Raw genomic sequence first — 6,535 nt, 5'->3', positions numbered from 1 at the left:
TTTCTTTCTGGTTGTTCTATCCATTTTGAAAGTGGTGTATTAAAATCACCTATTTTTATTGTAGATTCATCTATTTCTTTCTTCAAATCTATTACAGTTTGCTCTACATATTTTGGAACTCTTTCATTGGTAGCATAGATATTTATTATGGTTATGTCATCTTGTTCAATTGTCCCTTTAATCATGAGATAATGTCCATCTTTATCTATTATGCTGGTTTTTGCCTTAAAAAATTTTTTTATCAGAGATTAGCACTGCCACTCCTGTTCATTTTTTATTGTAATTAGCTTGGTATATTTTTCCCATCCTTTGGCTTTTAATCTGTCTTTATCTCTGTGTGTGAGATGTGTCTCTTGTAGACAGCATATTGAAGGATCTTGTTTTCTTATCCATTCTGCCACTCTCCATCTCTTAACAGGTGCATTTAATCCATTTATATTCAGTGTAGTTATTGATAGGTATGGATTCATTGCTGCCATTATGTTTGTTTTTTTGTGGTGTTGCTGCTTTCTTTGTTCTGTGTGTCTTCCTTTGTTGAGTTCATGTTTTTTGTGTTCTTTCTTGTGAGTTTCCTCCTAGTTTTAATGTTTCCATGTTCTTCTTGGATTTTCATTTTCTTGGTATGTTGTAAAGTGTTCATTTTCTTTGAGGTTACCTTATAGTTCATTAACTTTTCTTTCCATTTAGTGCAGTCTATTTTATTCTGTAATCGACCTGACCTTTTCACTATCTGGATCTTTGTTCCTAATGTTTATCTTCTTTTACATTGTAATTGTTTTGCTCATAGACTGACCTCCCAGATTCTCTGATTTTGTTCTTATAATTTTGTTCTTTTCTCAACTTTTCCTTCTGTTGATTTAATTCTGGGAGGTGCTGCCATATATGTCAATCTCTGGTTGTTGTCTGTTCTTGTTGGTTGTCAGTCCACAGAACTCCCTTTAGGATGTTTTGTAACGTGGGGTTGGCTTTAGCAAAATCCCTTCGCTTCTGTTTATCCTAGAATGTTTTGATGACATCGCGGTATTTGATTGATAGCTTTGCTGGATAAAGGATGCTTGGTTGGCAATTTTTTTCTTTCAGGATTTTATATATGTCTCTCCATTAAGGCTGCAGTCTTTGATCTTCATCAGTAAGCATTTCAGGTCCTCTTCACTCCAGCAGACAAGATTTACATATTGCAGATTGTTAATGAGCCTTCCTCCAATCCTGATACCATGTTCTTCTTCACATAATTCAGCTCCTAGGATTATTTGCTCAGCAAACAGATTGAATAACCATGGTGAAAAGCTACAGCCCTGACACATACATTTCCTGTTTTGAAACCACCCAATATCCTCTTGTTCTGTTCAAATAATTACATCTTGGTCTGTGAACAGGTCTTTAAAATGTATTATTCACAATACATTTATACCATTTAAAAACTTACTGTACATACAAAGATCTAGGAAATTAGGGCTCACATGCAAGAAGGGGCAAAAAAAAAAAAAATTCAGTATGAAAAAAGAATCTGAGATGGCCCAGATGTTAGACTTTGTAAGCCATATATATGCCCAAACTCCAATCAAATAGAGAATAACATAATCACTGGATTCTACTTTCTAACCAGAACTTCCCTAAGAGGCATGTGCAGGGCCAGAGAGGTATCCAGTTAATTCTACAGCTAAACCAAATATCTTCTCTGTTAACCCCTGATAGTTCCTTAAACCCTGGGCAATGTCCCCTAAAATGAAAACAAAACAAAATGAGCACATACAAAATATGATGCTTCCCTCCATTCCTCAGCCATTCAAAAGCAAGAGTACCATGCTTTCAGTTAAAGGGGGGATTTAATTTTGTGATCTGAAGCCTAGAATACAGATACTAGGCAAATAACTGACCACCATATGATGTCAGTCTCCTGGAATACTGTATAGTCACTACTAATAAAAGCCAAAGCCAGTATTCCCACAGTCCTCCTCAGTTTATGAATCACCTCCAACTGATTTCATCTTGTAGAGATAAACATTCATATGCTCTTTTCCTCAATGGTCCCACTCCTGTACCTTTATGCAGTAAAAGTATACAAGAGAACATCAGAAGATGTATTCAAGAATGTTCATAGCAGCACCATGTATAAAAGAAAACTTGTAGAACCTACCTGTCTAGCCATCTGTTTGAGGATGGATAACCTGAAATATGAACACCATGGGACACTGGAGAATATTCACAATGAATGAAATGTAGATTCACCCAAAATGTGAAGGAATCTTAGCACTATTTCATGGTGTGAAAAAAGTAAGTCCCAAAATATTACTTTCATTATATCACCTTTACAAGATCATTAAACACTACTATATTAGAAACTACTTTTCAGGAATTATGGAGATACAATTCAACTATATTTTTAAAGAATGAAACAGAATGATGAGGATATAGATTTGGAGACCAAGTGCCAAATAACTTAGAGATACATTATTGACTAAAAAGTTCAACTTCTGTAATCTTTCAAACCTAATCACGGGCTTTACCTGTCTGGAATCAGGGAGAAAGCTGCTTTCCCTAACCACATTTGTTGCACATTCAATGAGCTGCAGTCTCTGAGGAGTTCTGTAGTCAAGGACTCAGACCCTACCCCAAGCCACCCTACTCTACTCTTTCACACATCTGCATTTCTATCCCAGGTTTCTCTTTAATGAGGGTCTTCAATAGAGTCCTTCCTCAGTGACTGATAATGTTTCCTTATCAGAGGGAAACAAAGATTCTTTCCCCCACTCTGGTCAAGTCCTCAGTGTTTTTCCATTACTTTCCCACACCCCCTCATCACTCCTGTCTCTGGGTCTATAAAGCTGCAGGAACCTTTGTTCAGGGAACTCTCTCAAGGACAGTACCCCTACATCTGCACTAACATGCCTTACTCTCACCTGGATGCCATATATGGGGAAATGGGGAGTAGGGGAGTCAGCATTCCTTTGTCAGGTATCTCTTGCTTATAGATCACAGTAAATTATTAAAGACTGAACTGTTTCATGTTCACTCTTTGTCTTTATCAGCTTCTTGGACACTTTTCAGCTTAGCTCTGCCATCTCATGTTAGCTTCACTAACATGGAAATTGTTTTAGCTCCTTATTAGGTGATGGGCTCAAGGGGATTTTCTATATTATAATAATCAAGCAATTAATCATTAATAAATTTAAAATTGGATCATGTGTGGACCAGTGATGGGAGTCTGTTAAGACCAAAACTAAACCAGTTCAAAAGGCCTGAGGTACAATCAAGTCAGAAACTGTCCCACTAGATATAACTCTCCTTGTACCAGGAAACAGGACAGCTTATGACAAGATGGAAAAATCCATCCCCAATGTTATAAGACATTACGTTATCACCTCTAGTTCTTACTGGCCATGTGGACAGGAATGGGTAAGGGAGAAAGAGACGGGAAAAAAGACTAATCTACCACTTGTCTGTCAGTTTGTCACACTGTGGTGGCTTGTGAGTTGCTGTGATTCTGAAAGTTATGCCATCAGTATTTTAAATACCAGCAGGGTCACCCATGATGGACAGGTTTCAGATGAAGACAGACTAGGAAGAAGGAGTGATGAACTACTTCCGAATATTTAGTCACTCAAAATCTTATGAATGGCAGAGAAACACTGTCAGATATAGTGATGGAAAATGAGCCCCTCAGGTTTGAAGGCACGCAAAATGTGACTGGGGAAGAGCTGCCTCCTCAAAGTAGAGTTGACCATGATGATGCAATTGCAGTAAAGCCTGTGGGAGAAAAGCCCACGGGACCTTCATTTGCTGATGGAGCACAACTCAAAATGAAGAGTAACAGCTGTAGACATCCATTGAAAACTGGAACATGGAATGTACGAAGCATGAATCTAGGAAAATTGAAAGTTGTCAAAAATGAAATGGAATGCATAAACATCAATATCTTAGGCATTTGTGAGTTGAAATGGACTGGTATTGGCCATTTTGAATCTGACAACCACATTGTTTACTATGCCAGGAATGACAAATTGAAGAGGAATGGTGTTGCATTCATTGTCAAAAAGAACATATCCAGATCAGTCATGAAGTACAACACTGTCTATGATAGGAAAACATCCATGCGCCTAGAGGGAAGCCCAGTTAATACCACTATTATTCAAATTTATGCACCAACCACAAAAGTCAGTGAGGATGAAATTTCTTTGATCACATATGCAATCAAGATTACTGGTGATTGGAATTCAAAGGTTGGGAGCAAAGAGGAAGGATCAGTAGTTGGAAAATATGGCCTTGGTGATAGAAATGATGCTAGAGAACAAATGATAGAATTCTGCAAAACCAGTGATTTGTTCATTTCAAATACCTTCGTTAGACAGCATAAGAGATGATTATACACATGGACCTCACCAGATGGAATGCATAGAAATCAAATTGACTACATCTGTGGAAAGAGATGATGGAAAAGCTCCATATCATCAGTGAAAACAAGACCAGGGGCAGACTGTGGAACAGACCATCAATTACTCATATGCAAATTCAAACTGAAACTTAAGAAAATGAAAACAAGTCCACAAGAGCCAAAATATGAGCTTGAATATATCCCACATGAATTTAGAGATCCTCTGAAGAACAGATTTGATTCATTAAATACTAAAGACTGAAGACCAGAAGAGTTGTGGGATGACATCAAGAACATGATACAGGAAGAAAGCAAAAAGTTATTAAGAAGACAAGAGAGAAGGAAAAAGTCAAAATGGATGTCAGAAGAGACACTGAAACTTGCTGTCCAGTGTAAAGATGCTAAAGCAAATGGAAGAAATGAAGAGGTCCAAGAGCTGAACAGAAAATTTCAAAGATCAGCTCGAGAAGATAAAGCCAAATATTACAACAAAATGTGCAAAGATCTGGAATCAGAAAATCAAAAAAGGAAGAACACGCTCAGCATTTTTCAAACTGGGGGAGCTGAAGAAAAAATTCAAGCCTCGACTTTCGTTATTGAAAGATTCTCTGGGCAAATTATTGAATGATGCAGAAAGCATCAAGAGAAGATGGAAGGAATACAGAGAGTCACTGTACCAAAAGGAAATGGTTAATGTTCAACTTTTTCAAGAGGTAGCATATGATCAAGAGCTAATGATAGCACGTATGGATGCAGTAACTCAAAAGAGGGAACAAGTTTTTACAGCAAGGATCATTCCCACCACCACCATACACAGAGCAGACAGGGATGGGCAACTTGGACATTGGCTACCCAAAGTGGTGGGGGCTACAAAGGCAAGAAGTGACTGGCTTACAAGCTTTCAAAAGGGAACCTAGATCCAGAGGGCCTGGAGGAAGGTAGAATCTCCACTGAGTAGTATCCAATCTGTCTAGGCGGGGCTGACGAAAGGAAATGCGGATAGGTCTCTTGTGATACAATAGTGAATAATTGTTATCAGGACTGATTGTGAGTGTTGGAAATGTAAAGGTAAACGTTTTGTAGCAAGGAGGGGAGTGAGTAACTTTGCAGTCTAGGAGCTGAGGTTCCTGGGACCATCAAGGGAGAAGAGTGAGACCCTACCCAGAAAAGCAGTGGCGCCCGAGATGGAGGCAGAGACGATGACGTGCAAAGATGGAGCAGCTGGAGACTTTAGACCCAGAGAAGGAGAGGGGCTTTGTGCTGATGACTGGAGGGCAGGATTGTAGGGTATACCATTTGGTTGGTCAATGATGCATGGAGGGGATTGTAACCATAGCAATTAAACTATATAGGATAGAATGAATATAAAACTAATGTTCTCCCATATAAACTATCACATAATTCACAATAAAACACTTTAAAAAATGAATAAATAAAGAGCCAGTGATACTGAAGGAGGAAGTCCAAGGTGCATTGAAGGAATTGGCAAAGAGCAAGGCACCAGGAATTGATGGAATCAAAATGAAATCATTCAAGTAAGTGAGGCGGCACAGGAGGCACTCACTCATCTCTGCCAAGAAATTTGTAAGACAACTATCTGGCTGACTGATTGGAAGAGATCCATATTTGTGCCTATTCCAAAGAGAGGTGACCCAATGGAATGAGGAAATTATCGGACAATATGTTTGATATCCCATGTGAGTAAAATTTTACTAAAGGTAATACAGAAATGGCTACAATCATCATTGACAGAGAACTTCCAGAGGTTCAAGGCAGATTTAGAAGAGGCCATGTAACGAGGGATATCATTGATGATGTATGATGGATCTTGGCTGAAAGCAGAGAATATCAGAAAGATGTTTAACTGTGCTTTACTGACTACGCCAAGGCTTTCAATTGTGTGGATCATGACAAGCTATGGACAACATTGCGAAGTATGAGTATTCCGGAACACTTAAGTGTGCTCATGAGGAATCTGTACCTGGACCAAGAGGCTGTTGTTCGAACTGAACATGGGAATACTTGAGTGGTTTACAACTTTAAAAAGTTGTGCAACTAGGTTGTATTCTTTCACCACTTATTCAACCTGTATGCTGAGCAAATAATCTGAGAAGCTGGGTTATATGAAGAAAAACATGGCATCAGGATTGGAGGAAGACTCAT

The sequence above is a fragment of the Chrysochloris asiatica genome, unplaced genomic scaffold, assembly GCF_000296735.1.
Source record: "Chrysochloris asiatica unplaced genomic scaffold, ChrAsi1.0 scaffold00415, whole genome shotgun sequence".
NCBI lineage: Eukaryota > Metazoa > Chordata > Mammalia > Afrosoricida > Chrysochloridae > Chrysochloris > Chrysochloris asiatica.
The sequence above is the reverse complement of the archived record's forward strand: the minus strand, read 5'-3'. Positions refer to the sequence as shown.